This window comes from Pithys albifrons, chromosome 19, assembly GCF_047495875.1.
Source record: "Pithys albifrons albifrons isolate INPA30051 chromosome 19, PitAlb_v1, whole genome shotgun sequence".
Taxonomy (NCBI): domain Eukaryota; kingdom Metazoa; phylum Chordata; class Aves; order Passeriformes; family Thamnophilidae; genus Pithys; species Pithys albifrons.
In genome coordinates, this window is record NC_092476.1 from 8514391 (window position 1) to 8534637 (window position 20247).

The window sequence follows — 20247 nt, forward strand, 5'->3', positions numbered from 1 at the left end:
AGCTTGAAGGGAAAGTGTGGCAGGTTTTGAAAGGCATTGCTTTGAAGGAGCTCACAGATTCACTTGTCACAGATGACAGTGAGAAACCTCTCAAAGGGTAGCTTGGGAAAATTGGTTTGGGTAATTATAGAGATTTATGTCTCTTGCAGTTCCAGAAGGTTTGCTGCTATCCTGGAGCTCCTGGCACACAGGAGTCAACAGAGGAGAGATGTACCCTCACTTTTGGATGGAGATTGTGTGATCAACACCCACGAGGCAAATAAAGTGACCAGCTTCAACATTTGGTCAGGATGGAGTAAAGCAATCCCTGCCCTGGAGGAGGCAGAGGTGGCAGAAGAGCCCTGGGGAGCAGCAAAAGCCATCGGAGTGGGAAGCTGTGACCACATTTTGGTTTCTTTCCATAGGGCAGACAGAGGCAGCTCATTGTTGAGGGCACCGAGTCTGCCAAGACTTCTCATGACCAGTGCACGTGTATGTGGTTGGTCTGCAATGACTTTCATGGTTGGAATGTATTAAAGACAGTGTGGTGAGGTCTCATTTAGGGTCTACAGCTCCAAACCACGGGAGGCCTTGCCACAGCCCTGAATTTCCCCAGTGTTGGATAACATTAAATTCATCACTTAAATAGCACCTTGACTGAGATTTCAACGTGCCAAATATATGAAAAATAAATGTCAAAACCCATCTATGTTTTTTGATGTACACACAAGGCAGAAATAATGACTCCATAGAGATGTCAAGCAAGGACTTTTAAAGCCAGAACTGTCATTGCCCTATCACAACAGGACATTGTTCTGCTGACTCAAGTCTCAGATGTAAAGTGAATATTTTAGACAATCTGAAATCCCTGGACCATTGGAAATCCTCATCTTACTTTAAAAAAATATATCCTGTTAAGTTGCCAGCCCCTCAGTTTGCACAGATTAGCTCCCAGATGTGACAAACAAGACAAAGAGAACCCCAGGTCCATTTTCTCCTGCCATTCTGTGATACCTAAGCCAGTCCCAACCAGAATTCTGGCTCAGCTCAAGGTTAATGCTCCTGCTCCCATGGATTCAGTGCCAGCCCTCAGCCCCTGAATTGCCACATTCATCCCGAGAAAGTCTTGTGCCAAAGATAAGGGCAGGATAAAAGAACAAGATAATGAAAAAGAACAAACTAAAAAGGCCATTTGGGGTCTTCCTGATCCATCATTTCCTCATCAGACAGCAAATGACTGGAGGAAGGACCACCAGAAAGAATCCAAATCAAAACCATGTTGGGCGGGTCACAGGCTGCAAGGAATTTGAAAAGTTGGCTTTTGACTGACCTTACATGTGGACTATAACACACAGGTACATAACTTCGCATGAATAACTCCTTGAATTTAATGCCTGAGCTCCAGGCCAGGGCAGCAGCCCCTCCCCAGGACAGGAAGGCTGGCTCTGCTGCAGACCTTGCTCCCTGAGGAAGGGGACTGGAAAGGCTTCACATCAACACACTGGAGGTTTTCTCTGACTGAAAACATTCCTCCTGTTATTTTGAACAGTCTGTCCACACTTCACAGCATAAGCTGCTTTAGAAATTGCTGCCCTGGAATGTAAACCCTTGCTGGGCTGGCTGCTCCTCACAGCCTCTCTGCCAAAGGGTATCTGGTGTCGGCAGCAGATACAGGGACAGAAGCACAGAAAAGCAAACTCCAGGAGCCATCCAGGCTGCCAGCCAGGGCTGCCTGTGCCACCAGAGAGGGTGGGCAGAACCCCAGTTGGGACTGTCGACAGCCAAAGCCAGCACATGGACAGAACACATTCTCCAGCATTTCTGCCCTCAGGTTTCCACTCCACATCTGGATTTTGCCCCAGTGCCACAGAACGGAGGCTCTTGAAGGGGCTCCTCAATCTGCCAGCACTGGGGTGGAAAGCAAGCAAGGCTGCTTGGGGTGAGAAGAAGTCAGAACTGACCCTCAGAGCTTGGGGAAGTTCCCCCAGTGCCAAGGGCATGGACCAGAGAGTCCCTGCCCCAGCCTGAGCAGCAGGAACAAGCAGGATACGTGTCAATCCATCCCAAGCACAGCCAGTGCATGGGAGTGCAGCCAAAGGAATCAGTCTGCTCCAAGGCCTGGCCTCCAGATGTTCCCAAATAAGACAAACAGCTTTGCACTGCGGTGAGCAGATTTTTCCTCCCCTCTGCTAACTCCTAACTCATCAAGGGTTAACAGGGCTAAAAAGTTCATGCACATCAATAGGGTTCAAAGGCAGTGATCTACCCCATACTAAGGCAAAAAACCCAAAGCACAGCCCAACTAAATCATGCTTAAGGCTTGCATTCCTCAGCCCCTCTGATGGTCCTTGTTTTATCAACATACCAGCCAGAAAAGCGTTTTTGGCCCCAGATGATATGCAATAATTATACCTTGACAGCAGTACTTGAAGGACATTTCTTTTCTATTACTCCCTGTGTTTTTAACGTTAAACTCTCTACCATCATAATTCAGACCAACAGAGGGTTTACAGGGCAAAAGCCAAATACCTTAAAAAGGTTTCATCACATAAAATTATATCTTAAGCACTAGAGAGAACAAGTGAGGAATAGGGTGAAGGCAGATGCCAGAGTGATGAAGTTAATACTGGAACTCTTTATCTCCACAGAAAACTGACCAAGTAGCTGCTCATTTGATGCGTAGCAATTAAAGACTAATTTACACAGTGCCATTTAGTGACAAGTATAATTATGTTCTACTCAGGGTACATATCAGATAATAATTGCCTCCAGCTGGGCTGGAGGTTATAACCCACTAAAAGGGCCTTTAATAATAGAACCAAACATGGATTTCAGCTGGAAAGTTTATGACTGACCAGAAGATCACAGGAGCTGCTCGCAGCTTTTTTAGGAAAACCACAGTGGGAGACTGATCTCCTCTACATAAATAATTGCACTGATCTATATACAGATCTATAACAAAGATAAGAAGGTACAAAACAAGTTAGGAGATTTCTAGGGCAGCTGTTACAGGAATTTGTTCCATTTGCAGAGTTCTAAAGCCCAAAGCTTTAAAAAAAAAAAGATTCTGCAGTGGCCACTCCAAAAGATGCTGCTTCTGGAATTAACTTTTAATATCCCTCCTAGAAACACACCCCAGAGCACAGAAACCAGCCCCACAACCTTGTGGCTTGTGACACTTAAAAAAATAAAGTCTTGTGTTAAATTGGTCACAGATTTGAGTTCTTGCACAGAGCACAAGTGCTCAGCTACACACTATGGAAGAGACCTTCAGAGTGGCCATGTCTGGATAAGTCCCCAAACCTTCCAAGTAAGAATTACTAAACATACTGGTGCTTTTGAGCGTGTCCTCAGTGTTTCTCTCCCCAGACTCCAGTGGCCTTCCCAGCCCTCAGCTGAGAACTGCAAGGGAAAGGGCATGGGATGAGGGTGTGGGAGCAGGAGTTGTGATTGGAGCAGCAGCATCAACAGAAGGTTTCAGAAGATTTGGGGGTACTGTGGCTGGTGCCCTGATAACAGAACTTAAGTATGACCTAAACTACACACAAAGATTTGGGAGTTAAAAGAAATGCCAACAGTCTCCCCAAAGGGAATAAAGCCAAATCTGCCCCTTCCCCCAGAACGTACAGCTGACCTCATTTCCACATATGCAGAGATGTGTTTGTGGTGAACCCAGAGGAAGCTGAAGTGCTGTGCAGAGCCTGAACTGCAATGCTGGGACACCTGAGCTCGCAGAGGTACCAGAATCTATCCAGCTGTGCAACCCAGGGGGAGCAAAAGCTCCTCACAGAGCAGGACACAGACCTTCAAACTCACTACTCATCTGTAAGCATATGGATGCTAAATTTCTGTGATTTGGGGTGTACTTCAGTTGACAGCTGAGTTGCACTGAGCAGCAAAGAGCACGAAAATAAAGCAGGATGAGAGCACAGGTCATAAACACTGAGCTTTGGAACATTTTGTGCAGTAAATGAACAAGCCTTACGGCTTCTCTCAGATTTTATCAGCCTCTCCAGGGGAACAGCAGCAGTACTAGAGCCTTGACTGACTGTCATAATGTGGCTGAAGTGTGCAAGTATAAAATGCATCAAAGTGGGTTGTCAGCTCAATGGAACAATCGAAGTCACTTTAAATGAAAGCTCAAGGCATCTTCTCACATTTATTTATCTTTCCTCTCCTCTGATGTGATGATGACAGATGACATGAGTCAAATTTTATCTCCCCTGTTAGTTCTGGTTTCTAACTGGAAAAGGACTCTCAAACAAATTCCTTAAGCAGGTGAGGTGGGTCAAGAGTAGTTACAGCCACTCATCACTCACTGTGTCATGAGCCCCACCACGGAGGAGAATTGACTCAGCTGTCACTCCTCTTTCACTGCCCACATGAGCAGGGTCCCTGTCCAGGACTGGCACTGTCCCAACTCACACCTTGCTGGGTGATAGCTCCAAACAGATGGCCAGTCTCACCCTGCAGGCAGGGCCTGATTAAGCCACAGCAGCCAGAACCTCTGTCCCCTCCTCTGGTCCTCCAGAGCACCTGGATGTCGTGTCAGTCCTTTGGGTAATGCCATAAGGATACAGTGGGCACTGCACCAAGGCACGAGGCTTTACCTGGCACTTAAGCTTCACTTGTCCTGGCAAGTCAAGTCTGCTGAGGTTATCCTGGGGTGAGGGATTCCTCTGTGATTTTGGGAGGAGTCCAGTGACTGCTAACATTAGAACAAGAGTAGCTTAGCAAGGCTGGATATAATGTCCTATGACCCTCTGTACACTGTTCCCACTGTAAAAATAACTTCATGTGGGCTCATCCTTCCAGGAAGGAGCCCTGGTAGCACACTCAGCTCAAACAGTCCTGTCCCCAACTCAGCAGGGATGAACATCCTATTCCTGCTGTTCACCATCCTTCCCTCACCCACTGGATTCTCTCTCAGCTATTGGCTCAAAGCAGAATTCCCAGGAGGGATAACCAGGCTCCCCAGGCCATCTCCAGCTGCTCTCACTTTCCACACCTCCCCTGACACCCTCACAAGAGCCTTCCCTCAGCCCTGTGTCCTCAGCCAAACTCTTCAGCACACACCATGTCAGCTTTTGTGCCATTCTTGCCTGATTTGGGAGTTAGCAGCACACAAGATCCCAGCATGGGCTCTGGGATGGGCATGTTGGCTCACAGAGACATACCCAGATAAAGCACCTTGTTAGTTGTGCTGACAATGTACCCAAAGTCCCGGGCTCTCTACACAGAGCATTGCTAATTAACACCCTGCACTTCCCAAGCTTCACACAAAGCATTTATAATTAACCTCTTCCTTTTGCCTGCTGTATGTTGCAAAAACCAACAACTGTTATTCTAGCAAGAGCCCAGGAATACCCATTAAGCCATCTCAGTCAAAACAGGGCAGAAGCAATTTAAAAAACAATTATGGGAAGGAGATGTGAACTCAATTCTCCTTATGCCAAGGATGAGGAGTGTGTGAAAACTTCTCCAGCCCACAGCACAACTCAGAAGACCTTGAATTGGAAAGGATAGAGCAAAACAACTGGAAAAAAAATCCAATTATCTAGGAACGATTGTTCTTATAATTCCAGTTTACAGTGAAAGCCTCATGTTCTTCACACTTTGATCTCACTAACTAAAAACTTCACTTGCTCTCCCTTGAACTTCATCTGGCATTTAGGAACATGTAACAAGCTGAGGCAGAGCTGCTGAGTATGCTGAGAACCATCTCAGGTCAATGGGAAGCACAAGGAGGCTGCTGCTGGAGGGCAGCACTCAGGGTACAGTAGGGGCTGGGAAAAGTGTCAACCTGCAAAAGTTTTCTCTCTGTAAATCTTATGCTACAAGCACTACAAGCTCTGAGGAGGAATATGTGAGACCTGCAGGACGCACACAATTCACTTCACCTTGAGTGGATGTGGCAATGAAGCTGTTCCCACATCCAGCACGGACTCCTGAGCCATCTCAGGGGGCAGGAGGATGTGCCAGAGCAGAGATCTGCAGTAGGCAAGAAAACACACAGATAAAGCACAAAATGAGAACATATAGCAGCAGTGGTTAGCAGCAGTATCAATAGTGGCTCAAAGTCATGGGGAGAAACCCCCAGAGGAAACCAAAGCAATCAGCCAGGAAAAGCACCAACATCTGAGATCAAAAAAGAACCAGCATGCTCAGCAAATATCCCACCATCAGCTGCAGGGCATTTTATCACAACCCTTGTTTCAACTATAGGGAAAAAAAGACATTTTATAGTAATTCTGCTTCTTCTCATTTCTTCAAAACGTTTTCAAAGTGAGTTGCCAGGCCAACACCATTCCACAACCAAGGGTAAAACGTGGTATTGCTGCAGCAAAGTAAAGGCCATGCTCGTGGCTTCCTGCACTCACTGCTGGGGCTTGCTGATGCCTCCACAGTCTTATGAGGTATGAAAACATCCAGCAGTTCCCTAAGTCATACACAGTGTCTTCTTTTATGTCTTATAAAGAGGGAATGTTTTATTCAGAAGCAACTTAGGAGTTAAAGAAAGTACGACTGGTATTGAAGCTGTTAATTACACAGTGCCCAGTGAAAGGTGCACTGAAGGAAATGCAGGAAATAATCAGAAAAAGTGAGGCTTTGTTGGCTGTCACAGGATGAATTTTGTTCTGCTGTGCCACAGGTTGTCTTGGTCATTCCTCAGGGCCTTCCTCCTGCTCCCAAAACAGGCCATGCTTTTCATATTCCAGTCTACCAGGGGAAGAAAACAAATCCACCTGGAAGCAGCAGCAGCACAAAGAACAATGAAGCCACCAAAGAGAGCCACAGTTCACTCCTGCCCCTAAGGACATCTCTGCAGCCAGAGCACCTCAGAATATCCACACTGCTGAGGTCTCTGCACGTGCTTCCAGAGCAAACCTTTGCTGTTGTGTTTTCAGCTGCCAAAGGAATCCACAGCAGAAGCAGCACAGACACAGAGAAGGGAAGCAGCTTCTCCTCATTCACTTAGGGCAGTGGCAAAGCTCAAATGTGTCCAAATGTGTCCTCATCCAACTCTCCAGGTACTGAGCCACATGTTCAACCCAATGCCAGATGGCCATCAGGGACAGGCAGCACAGGATGTGCCCTCCCTGGGAGGGGAAGCAGCACTGAGCAGTAAAAGGGTTTAATATTTCATTATCACATCATTCCCCGCCGTTTCTGATGTTAAACTAATCCCTCTCTGTCCGGATAGACTAAGCTCATCCTCTAGATAAATTAGGTCAGCAATAGCCTGAATTTAAAAAAGAAAAAAATTCTGATTGAATGTTGAAAGTTCCTGCCATGGCTGATTGCTGTGTGAATTATTCATCCCAGCAGCAGCTCTGCTTTGCTCAACAGACACATTCCTACAGTCGGGAAAGCAGAGCAGGGCAAAATAAGCCAAATTCCAGCAAGATACAGTGGCAAGGCACACCCTGGCCCTCTGTAAATCATCCTTCAGAGAGCTGCATCCTTGCCCACCCACCTGCCTTTGTCTTGTTCAGCAAGCACAAAAGCATTTGCCTTTGGAGATTTGGCCTTATTGTTAAAAACAGCTAAAAAATTCCACTGGGGCATTACCTTTTTTCATCCTGCCAAGAGCCCATTGCTGCAACAGTCATTGATGAAGTGACTCGGAGCCTCTGTGACCTACAGCAGAAAAATGAAGCAGCAGAACCTCAGCTAATCCAACATCTGAAGAAGCTGCTGCAAAGCCCCGTGTCAGTTCATTTACTGGCTGTAGCTGCCTGAACTTTGGTTGGTCCTACAAGATTTTAAATGCCTTTTAATAAAGTGATAGACCAGACTAGCTTTTTACCTTATATAAAGGAATTAAATATAATTTAGATGTGTAGGCAAGTCTGTGCTCCAAAATCAATGTGCCCCTATCACAGAGAAACCTGCAAACGTGCCCTAATATAAAAAATTATCCCTTCTGACATGGTGGCTTTAGAGTTGGGCAGCTTTTGTTTTAGGTGTTAAACTATCCTCCAGCTTAAACCATTTTAAGATAAAAGATGCACAAATTTTAAGATAAAAGATGCCCTCAAAGATACATTTAATTGTTATTAGATGGAAGACAAAGATACTGGATGGGAGATAAACCTGTACAGAGACAGAAGTTGTTTTGTAGTTCTAGAAGACAATTAATTGTGCTTTTAATGTGTCTGTGGGCTTTGCTTGTGATGGATCACAGCATTTTCCTACCCAAGTTCAAATAACACACAGAAAACCAGCCACAAAGTAGTCATGTTGCAAAACACATCTTAAATAACACACTAAAAAGGTGGCCATAAACCAGTCAGGGAGCCAAAATGCATCCAGTGTGAAGCAGCCTGTGGTCTTCAGGAGGCCAGGGTGGGACAGGCTGCTTGATGATGGCTTTTCAAGAGAAGTCTTGGGGGGTTGCATGGCATTCCTGACACAGCCATGCTGCTGCATGTGCTTGGTTATGAGTGGTCATGATTTGTGCAGCCATTTTATGAAACTCCTCGTGAGATGGGAGGGTGTAAATGATGTAAAACTCTCAGAGTTGTTACCATCTGAAAGGCAAAGAGGGCAAACAAAAAGCTGCATGCAACAGGAGCTGTTTTCAGCAGCTGCTGTCCAGACCTCTCTTGGTGGGGACAAGGGACATCAGGAGGAGACCCAGAAAAAAAGAAAGAGGGAGAAAATGGTGAAAACTCCTGAAAATTAGCAGTCCAAGATTAAAATTGAGCATTTCTGAGCTGAAAGCCAAGTCCTAGGGTGAGGAAGGCAGAGAAGGGATGTGGTGTCAGAGTCAGGACACAAGGGCACGTGGCAATGAGGAGCACAGTGGAGACATCTCACAGCTTGAGATCAGTATCAGAGTGGTGGCTTCTGCTGGTCCTCAGGGCACCTCTCACACCAAAGCAAAGCCTTTGGCCCTGTGAGTGTAAAACTGCAGCACACCCAGGGTGGCACACAACAGGAAAGCCAACACCCAAGTGTGATTTGTGGTAGACATGTCACCACCTGTGCCAGCCTTACCCCAGCAGTGCCCAGTGGGCAGGGTCATTCTGTAACCACAGAGGAGAAAGGAAAGTGACTAAGTTCTTGCCAGAAAGATAATTCAAAGGAAAACACCAGGATGCAGCTTCAAAGACCAAGGGTGAGTCAATCTTCCAGGAAGAGAGCTGGTGGCTCTGGGGAGCCTCTGCATCCCTTCAGCCCCAAGCCATCAGCTGAAAGGAGGGGAATTGGGTTGGCATCACAGTGCTGACCTTGGCAAAAATTGTGATGCAGACAAAGAGCTGAGGGAACAGTTCGTGCCTTCACCCGCTATTTCCAGCCCTCACACAGCTCCAGAGCAGGAACTTGGCCCCAGCCCACAACAGCATAAGAGGGCTCTGCTGTCACTCAGGAGGACTCATGTTACTTTAATTCTTCTGTGTTGAGAAGAGATGGAAAATCAAACTCCATTCTCCTGAAATGATCCTCACTCTCCATCCTTGCATGGTATCTGTGGCATGTGGGCACCACACCAGCTCTAACAGCATCAAGGATACAGACACTCCCACTCTGGGAGCCTCTCCCTCCTCCTGGTAAATCAATCCCAGCCTGACCTGCCAGTAACAGCCAGCAGGCACAGGCACAGTGAGCACTGAGGGGGTGGTGGTTGGCACAGACAGGGAACACCAGACACAGATGCTTCCAGGAGCCCGGATGCACCAGCAGACACCGGATGCTGCCCCATCACTTCACATTTTCACTTCTGCAATACCTGGAATTTCTCAACAAAGCAAGGAGGAGGAAAGCAGCAGACCAGGGATTCCTCTGCTGGTCTCTGCTGCTCAGACCCACCACAATGTGTCCCTCTGCACATCCCTCCTGCTTAAATGAGCATCCCCTCTGGAAGTTCAGGCTTCATTAAAAGTGGCAGACAACATGGAATTTCTCCTGTTTTAACATGGATGCTCAGTAACAAATGTGCTGCCACAGGCTGTTCCCTGGCTCTGCTTGCAGTTCTCATCTCCAAGTTTAATACTCTCTGGAATTAGTAAAGCCAGGAAAACATCACTCCACATAGGTCTGATGGAGGACTGGGAGTAGGGGTAGGTGATTGCTCTCAGGTGGCACCCTGGGTTCAGTCAGACCCAGCGCCCAGGCCAGCAGAGAGCCTGAGACAGAACCACAGCACAAACATGACTGAGCTGAGAGAGAAAACCAGCAAGATTAAAATGGAGAAAACAAGAGACAGTCAGAGAAGGTAGCCAAGGAAAATACAAAGAAGACAATACTCTAAAAAGTCAGCAGAAAATAAGGGTCCCTCAGCCTGTGACTGATGTTCTCAGGACATTTTTCAGAGGTGGCTGCAGCCCTGCCACGAAGAGGTTGTGGCTCTCCCTGACAAACAGAACAGGGTGCCCTGGAGCTACCCTGGAGTGAGCCAGGCAGATAAAGAAGTCACAATGAAAAGGTGTGAGAATTCCAGTCAATTTGACAGCTCTGCCTCAGGTCCATTCTCCTGGCATGTCTCCTCCATGGACACAGCAGGACCACAGTGGGTCCTGAACATTTACAGCTACATTTTACTTCATATTTACAGCTACCTTTCTAATTCCACAAATCCCAAGGGGATTCTAAAGATGACAGCTAAGCTGTATATTAAGTTTCTGCTGCAGAGCTCTACACAGACACAACTCTGAACTGCCAGTCTGCACAAAGCTGAGTCTCTGGGACAATATTCAGAGTAGTGGAAAAAAACCAAAACCAAACTCCTCACAAAAAATCCAAACAAACAAACAAAAAAACCCCCCAACATTAATCCATCCTTATTGGCTGCTTTGTGATTCATTAAGGTTATGGTTAAACACTTGCAAGCACAAATGAGTTGACAGAATTAATCTCATAACAAGGTTACCCAAGTAGTGGCACCTAACCCAGGTCAGAGGTGCAGTTGGCTGCAGGGAGAACCAGCTGGTTGAGCTGCCTGGTTGATGTGTGGATGAAGACACCTAAATTTAAATGCTTCCATACCCTCCTATGGACACTATCCTCTAAAGGAAAAACAAAACATTCCTGAAGTATTCACTCCTATGTTTAATTCTCTCCAATGTAAAGGTTAAGCAAAATAATTTAAAAATTGCTCCTATTGCCAGCATGGGCTCCAGCTCCAGGCGAAGCTCCTCACCTGCCTCCTTCCATACTGAAAGAACATCATGTCCTTTCCCCCCTCAATCTCCAGAGCTGCTGCAAAAACAGTCTCTTGAGTCACAGGCTGGTTTTATGAACTGTCAAATAACTGAAAAACCTTCACTCCAGACCTTTGTGCTCTCAGCATGGAACACCAGCTGCTTACAAGAGACCACACCAGTTAACAGTGACAATAAGACCTGTGACACCTTGCTGATTCTGTCAATAGATGAAAAGTGTGGACCTTCTCAGCTCCTCAGGAATCCTGCTCCAAGCACACTACACCTGAGGGCTCAGCCCCAGCTCAGCCCTGAGTCTCTTCTTCCCCAAACCTCACCCTTGTTGCTGACATAGGGCTTGTGCTGGCCCCTCACATGCTGTTTCTTAGGCAGCTGCCTCTCCCCTTCCAGCCCAGGCTCTCAGAGGTAGCAAGATTTCATATTTATTCATAAAGACAGGTGACATTTCCCAGAGTGGAGCAGATGTTCCCATGGAAACCATGCAGATGCATTTATATGAATGGGCAACTTTACAAACTGCAGAAAAATCCTTGACAGTCACAGCTGAGGGCAGACTCATGGACTAAACAAAGTTCTTAAACCTCAGCAACAGCTGTGGGGACAGGAACAGCCCCACAGCAGCAGCAGCAGGAAGATCCAGTGGACTTGGAATTTCCACTGATGCTGACTTTGAGCAGTAGCAAACAAGAGTAACATGCGCTGAGGGTGCCTGGAGAATTTCTTTGCTAATGGTTTCCTCTGCAGCTGACACCAGATTTTGGACCAATGCAAATGGCAGTGGAATCTCCCCCAAACACAAACCTTCACTCTCCTCAAAAGGTTCTCCATCAATATGAACATTTGCACCAAGAAACAGGGGACTACAGAGAGCTGGTTTAAATCATGGGGTTGGAGAACCCTCACAAGGGATCAAACAGGAGAGCAAACCACAGGCCAAGGTCTCACGGTGCTTCAGTCTGCTGCAACAGAAACAGAAATTGAGGCTGAAGAGAGCCAGTGCATGTTCATCATGCACATGGCTTTGTCCCAGGGCAAGTGTTCCCTGGGGACAGCAGGAACAGGGGACAGTGGTCTCAGGACTGATGTCTTGTGGCTTTCAGGAGTGTTGGCTGCCAATACACCACACAGCTCTGAGGCAACAACCACATTTCTAGGGTATTATTTCTAGCCATTTTTCTGCCACCTTGAAATGAGTGTGCAGTCTTCACTGGTCTCCCAGGGGAAGGTGAGTTGCCCAACCCTGATTTGGCTCTCCAGAGGAAGGAGGCAGCCTGTCTTCCTAGGCTCCAGGGTACCCCAGCTGCCCCATTTGCAAGCCAGTCTGGCTTTCCAATGCTGGAATAGATGGGATGAATCTCCCCCCAGGTCTCAGTAGAGCAGATACTGCTGATACCCTGTGGCTGTGGAGGGCAAGAGAGCCACGAGCAAGTCCAGACATAAAGTGCTCAGTGACACACATGAGCTTCCCACAGTGTGACAGTCCCATTCCCTTCTGCCACGGGCTCTCCAAGGACTCAGTGCCGGAGAGAAGGCACTAATCATAGAATCACAGAATCATAGAATGGATTGGGTTGGAAAAGACCTCCAAGATCATCAAGTCCAACCCTTGGGCCAACTCCAGTGCCTTTACCAGATCATGGCACTCAGTGCCACGGCCAAGCTCAGGTTAAAAACCTCCAGGGATGGGGAATCCACCCCCTCTCTGGGCAGCCCATTCCAATGCCTGAGCACTCTCTCTGCAAAGACTTTTTTTCTGCTCTCTAACTTCAATTTCCCCTGGCAGAGCTTGAGCCTATCGTGCCCCCTTGTCCTATTGCTGAGTGGCTGGGAGAAGAGACCAACCCCCACCTGGTCAGAACTTCCCTTCAGGGAGTTATAGACTAAAGACCATTCTTGGCTGAAGCTGAGGAATAAGCAGCCTCTGCTGTGCCCTGGTCCTGCAGCTCCAGCTGTAACTCACCACAGCTGGCATGGGCACCACCATCACACTCATGGCCCTGCCAGCCAGCACATTTGCCATGAGACACTTCACCAGACACATCCACAGATCCTGTTTCCAATTCCCAGCTAACCCCATTCAGAATCCCTCATACTCTGAGCAGCTGCTTTGGCAGCCAGGAGGGTGGGCTCAGGAGTCTGGCTGGAGTCAGAGCAGGCCTCAGTCTGCCAGCTGTTTTCCTCCTTTCCCTGATATGTTTTATTGGGCAGGGGAATGATGAGACTGTTACTTCCTTCAGCTGAGATTTCAACAGCAACTCTGCAAATGCCATCTTCCAAAACAGAGCATTTCAAAGCAACACACTGCCAAGGTTATCAGATCTGGACATGCAGGGGTTGGAGATGTGATTGTTCTAAGCAGCAAAACGAGTCTCACTCCTTCAATAGGAAGGAAAAGTCTTTCTTCTGAGAGATAATTCCTTTATTTGCATATCAGCTAAGGATCTGTTGACATTCATTTTAAAGCTGCTCCAGAAAACTCTTTTTGCTGTAAAAAGTTTGAACTGGTCACACTCCAAACTGCACAAAGAGCAGGCTGTGTGTGCAGTGCCAGCCAGCACTAACCAGCAGGGATCCAGGCTCAGGTTTTCCAGATGTGCTCCTGCGCCAGTCGCTCCAATTTACAAACCAGAAGTTATTTTGTGAACTCCCTTAAATTATATGCAAGTGTCACAACTACTTTAACTCATATATAAGCATCATCAAATTTTAAAATGTTCATGGATAATTCACTGGAATGAAGAAAAACTCATCATATAAATTTTTGGCCAAAGTGATTGCTGCCATGGTTTTGCAAACCTGCCATAAGTCACAAAATCTACCAAATACTGGGCAAATCTTCACTCTGGATTAGTTCCAGCCTTACCCACAGTAATGCATTGGTTGTGGCTACGTCAGCGGAAACCACTTTTATAAACATGGAGAGCAATGAATTCCCAAATACTCTTGAGCTGAGAGCTCAAACTTGTCATCACAGATGACCACCAGGCAGGTTTGCAGCCCCCTTACCATGATGTCTGAAGCCACTCAGGGTCAACAGTTTGGAAACCACTTGTTAGTACCAGAAATCCTTTTCCTCCTTGAAACCAGGGTGAGATGAGCTGTTGGTACCTTGCAGTGGCTGATGGTGGAGTTTGGTGCTCATCCTCACTGCAGGGGACCAAGGGGTGCTGGATCTCCTCTCCTTGGGGCTCCTGGCCCGTGCAAGTGCTTTGCCCAAACACCAACCCATTTCCTACCTACGTTCTGTACAGCTGCTGTTTGCCTCTAGATCAGCCCTTAATGCAACTGTTCCTAATTTGTGAGGAGGAAAACTGGAATTAACCAGAGGCTTTAATATACGATGATAATCATTATGAAAATGCAATCTCTAATAAACAACCCTCCAGTGACGGGTTTGATCTGCCACTCCCCAACAGTTTGCCACCTTAGATTTCTGAATTTGCATTGATTGCTCTTTGCATATACCCAGAGCCTCCTTCAGCTTCCCAGCTGCTGATCCGTGGCAATTTCCCATCTCCAGCACTTGGGAGAGTTTGAAGGAAGCAGAGTGTGAGGGTTCTTACAGGTAAGATGCTGTCACCTGCTGGGGAGGGGCAAAGGAAGGAGTCCCTGCAGCCACACCTGAGCCCAGCTTGCTGCTCAGGGACCAGGAACCACAATTCAGGTTAATTAAAAGGAAAAGGGACAAAGACATCACACAGTGCCACTGGAGCCAAAGCAGGTGAATTGGTTTGTCTGTGGTAAATCCAGAATATACATAATCTGCTAAATTCCTCCTCAAGCTGCAGGATAGATTTCTTTAGCTCATGCCCACCAGGTGTAGGGAGTGGAGACTCAAGGCCTGCTCCCCAGAAGAGAGGTCTGGGCCCCTCTCTGCTCCTTTGGGACACTCCCTCAGAGGCTGTTTGCAGTGGCTGTTCCCTGAGAACTTGAGTGCTAAACGGTCTTGAAAGTTTCTGCCAGGTTCCATTTCACAGACTCTGCCCACTCTGCTGCTTCCAGCCCAGCCCCAGTGCAGCACACAAATGTTTCTACAGCTGCAAGGACTGTCAAAAGATCCTTTTAGTAAATAGCCCCAAGCCCAAGGATTTTGAAGGCTTCATCAAGTAGCCTTAACCATTCTCTTTCTCTAACTATTTTATTCCTGCAGTGGAAGATACACAGCAGTTACTGCACAGGACTGCACAGCCAGACTGGTCCATGCTGATCCTGGCTTTGCTGCATGCTCAGGATCTCAGCTCCCACCACTCTGCAGTTTATCTGTACCCAGCAGATGATAGGAACCCATAATGTGCATTAAAGTATTTGTTTTGGGCATTTGTGGAGTTGTGAGGCTTTGTTGTGTTCAGGCTCTGCTCAGTGAGCCTGAGCTGGTGGCAGTGGCTGCCCTGAGAGAATTCCTAATCAGAGAGGAGGAGAAAGGAGGGCAATGTGTGCCCAAGGGGAAGGGCAGCACTGCCACTTGCAATGGCCAAGGACATTGCAGCAGGGTAAGAGGTGAAGCTCTCCCATCCTCCTTGTCATGGATGATCAAGATCCCATCCCTGGCAGTGTCCAAGGCCAGGATAGACAGGGCTTTGAGTAGCCTGGTTTAGTGAAAGGAGTCCCTGCCCATGGTGGGGAGGTTGGAACAAGGTAAACTTTGAGGTCCCCTCCAACCCAAACCATTCTGTGATTCTATGAAGACACTCCCCAAGCCCTGAGATCCTTTGCTGTTGAACTCAACACATTCACACAGGCAAATGGAAAGTCAAATGCTGTGTGGAATTATTACCCTGCAATTGGAAATGTTGGAAGGTTTGCTCACTATTTGTTAAAAAGCATGCAGACAGCCTCTTGCTGTGACTGAACTCCCTTAATCCCCCCTCACAGCTCCCTTTCCCAGTCTTCACCTAAAGCAAACACATGGAGTCAGGCCAGGATAACTCCAGGGCAGTTCCAGCAGTTGGAAATGGTGACACCACCCCACTGACCCCTCAGGCTGCTCCTCACCAAGACCACAACAAAGAGGAGCTGAACAGTGTCCCTGACCCCACCCAGCCTGACCCACACCATGCACAAGAAGCTCATGCACTTGCTTTTGTTTGTCTCAGGTTTTTTGCACTGGCTCTGCAGGATGTCTGAGGGCACTCTGACCTGTGTGTGCAGCCACTCAGCTCCCAGGTGGGGACGGTCCCTGGGAAGCCACTTTTTGGTAATCCAGTCTCGTAAACAAGTTGGTAGAAGAAAAATATCTCAGGAAAAAAATGAAACAAACAAACAATACAAATGATGAAACAACTGACATGACTCAAAACTCAAAGCCAGCGTGACATCTCAGGGGGTGGAATGCAGAGATTAAAAGCTTTCCTCTGAAGACAGCACTTAAAACAGAGGTGGTTTCCACTTGATAGACCAATCCTTCCACTCAGTCACACCTCCCAGGGAAGTCATAACCCTCTGCCTGCACTTTCCCTGTTTGCTTCTCTGGGAACAATATCACAGCCACAAATCCAGATTTATGACTTGGTAAAGAGAAGAGAGCTAAGGAAAGCAGGGAAGAACAACTCAGTCAAACAAGATATGGCTGTGACCAGTAGCAGAAGTGCCAAGGGAAACACCAGAGGAGGGGAGGGGGGTTTGAACAGGCTCTGCTCAAAGACATGTTCTGATATGCAAGGCTTTGGTAGCACTGCAGAAACAAAGACACCTCCATTTGCCATGGGTGTTTGGACCCCAAGTGAGATGGATCCAGCATCTTCTGGCCAATGACTTTGGCTGCAGCACTTCACAAAGTTAAAGGGAAAAAAAAACATTTTCACATAGAAATGGTGGAGAAGGCCACAGGCACATTTCATCTTGTTTAGCAGCACAATTCAAACCTCATCTCTGGCTTGTGCAAAATGGCTGGAAAGGCTTCCTGACCCCAGTTGACTTTTCTGGATTAACAACCTCTGTCACTTTTATTTTGGTTACTCTGAACACAGTTGCTATTTTGTGCCCTGATGTAACATCACCAAAATGCAAGGAACCAAAGAGCCTGGGAAGTGGTATATACTATCAAAAAAACCCCAAAAACAAAAATAAAACCAGTTTAAGACTCGCCAGATGAAGAATAGAAAAGGCTGAAAAAACACTTTGGTGGCACTTTGAAGAGCAGGGATGAACAGTGTCATAACTCTTGACACAACCAAGACTCCAGACAGGACTAAATTAGCTCACCACAAGTCCAAATTAAAGCTCCTCTGTAACAAACCCTGCTGTGGCACAGGCTGGAGGTGCCAGAGAAGCAGCAGGCTGTGCCCACCAGCTCCTCAGCCCTGGGCACTGGCAGCCACAGCCTCTTCTCTCTCAAAATAGCTCCTAGAGTGAGATTCCCAGACAACGTGGAGAGAGAATGCAAAGAGAAAATGTGACATTGGACCAGATCCCAGGTCTGTGCTCAGCTCTGGGACTACAGCTCAAATCCCATAGAATATTTATCACATTGGAAACCAAATCACATCTGAAATGAGTTGATGGGTTTTCCCCAGGGCATAAAATCCTCCTCCCTTTCCTGTGCCACACAAGCACTCAAAATCTGGGCAGAGCCAGAGCTCTCCTTTCCAGCCTGTCCTTTTGTAGACATTCCATGTGGACATGGAGCTCCATGGATAACCCTATGGAAGTAGTGCAGCCACCACCCAGAGGTGTGGAGGGTGATGGTGCTGGAGGAGCCTGTGCAGACCCAGAGCTTCCCCCCACTGTGGGACAGTGCACTGGGCACAGCCAGGCCCTGGGCACAGCAGGCTTGGCTGGCTTGTGCCACTGCAGGCTGAGGTGGGCACGGCAGCACAGGCATCATCCAGGGCTGCAAAGTAACACAGGAAATGAAAAGGCAAACAGAGTGGGTTGTATTAATCCAGAACATTTCAGGTGGAGAGGGGAGCTCGAGCCAAGCTAAACCCCATTTGCATTCCTGCAGAACAACTTAGGTACAGGCTGTAGAGACCAAAGACAACTAATAAAAGACAATTATTCCGGAGACTGGCTGAAATATAACCACCTGTGCCCAAGCTCTGATTGAGCACAGCCTTCCAAACTAATCTTCAACAGAGTGCTCATGGTTTGGGCTCCCACCCAGCCTCTCCTGTCCAAGTTCTGATGAATCAGAGACAACTCACAGCCAAGCCAGCCAACTCCCAAACCCCTTGTGACCTGCTACCAGTCCAGGAGGAGAGCAGGCTTAGCACAGCAACATGGCTTGGGGATTTCAGGTGGATTCTTTCCAATTGTTTAATTACAAGAGGAACTGGTGGAGAAGGAACTTCATTTTCAGTGCAGCATTAAGTTTTCAGGGAGCAAGCTAAGCAAGGATACCTTACAGGGACAGAGCCCGACAAGGAAATTCCTTGAGCATTTTGCTTCTAACCCCCATCTTCTACCTCCCTCATTCTTTCTACTCCTTGTCTTGCTCTTCCTTTAAGTGACTCTTCAGGTGTCTCTTTTGCTGCACTTTATAGCTCAGGTTTAATGACTGTTTCTGCTCTGCAATAGCTTCCTGCAGCACTGCTCTAAGTCAGACAGAAGAGCTCTGACCACAGGGATGCTGTTATTAAACTCTTCCCAACATGAAAGCTGAGAGTTCGTGTCCCTTCCTCACCTAATCTGGGGACTCCTTTCATCTTTGTATGTCTTTGAGCTCTAAAACTGTGCCTCAGAGCAGCATGACCTTATGATGCTCATCCACCTTGGAGCTGCATTTGGCCTGTACAGCCCAGATCATGGACCACAGCCTGTCCACACCAGCGACTCTACACCCACAGCCCCTCTCCTTGTTCCCCTTCCTACTCAGGATTCACCCCCTTCTTTGCAACCACAAGGTCAGCACTTCCACCCCTCCCAAGGAAACCAGCAGAGCTCTGTCCTGAGCCCTCCACTCTCCTCCCCACGGGCAGCTGGCAGGGAAATCCAGCCTCTCCTTTGGGCACAGCACCACACAGGCATTTTCCTTGGAGCCCAGGCTTGTTTTTGCAGAGTCCTTGCCCCTTGTGTGTATTTCTGGATGGATATTTCAGAGCCTGGCATTTTCCCTGCCCAAATGACCTGCTGTCTCTTGGTTCATCTCCCAAAACCCAGCTTGGGACTCCTCCCTTCACACATACTGTAAAGTATAGCAGTTTACTTAGCAAATTTTCTGGTCATCAGCTTGACCTGACTCCTCACACCTCACAGCACTTTATCACTCCTTGCTGCACAAGTGACATGAGCCAGCTATGCAGGAGGGTATTTAACCAAGTAACTGGAGCCATGTCCTCAGCATGGTCAGCCTGGCATAGAAAAGAATGTTTTCCTTGGTAGCAAATACCTGGCAGGGAAATCAGTTGCCATCTTAGAGCTCTCTTGCCTCACTTACTGTCAGAAGTATCTGCTTTGTGCAAAACTGTCCAAACATGACCCTGTGCATTTCCCATTCCTGCCCTTTTCTTCTCATTTACATCAGAAGCTCATATGGTGTGTAGATTTATACTTTTTTGCAATATTTTATGTCTCACAGCACATCCTTTGCACCAACATCTGAAGTACATCATCACTTTCATAGCCCATTTCTTAGTAAACACTGTGAATAAGGTACAGAGCAGATTTCTCAGTCTATTCCTGTCTGGTTTGCTTGCCCACAGATGCCAAGGTCTTTAGGAGCCAGCAACACACAGCAGCCAGCAGGCTTTTATGGCTGGGGCCAAGAAACAGAGAGGCAAAGTGACTTGCAGATCTTCAGAGCCTGAGCAGTGCTGTGTTCCCCAGGCTGCATTAGGGTTTGCTGTTCAAGGCTACAGGACCTGGACTGTCAGGGAGGAACAGGGCTGGAGCCCCCTCCTGCCCTTCTCTCTGTGCACTGTGGCTGTCCCTTCTGCCTCCTCCATGTCCTTGTTCTAGAGCTCCTCAGTAAATGCACAGATTATACAGCTTGGATCCCATGCAATTCCTGAACTCTGGGTGACTGATAAACACTTTAGTGCTACAGCAGCATTTAAAAGACCATTCTGACCCTCTTCTTCATGTACTGTGTCTTCCCAAGCCCTTCTCAGCCAAAGCCCATGTTCCCCTCTCCTCTTGACCTAGACCTGACCTCGGTTGCTTT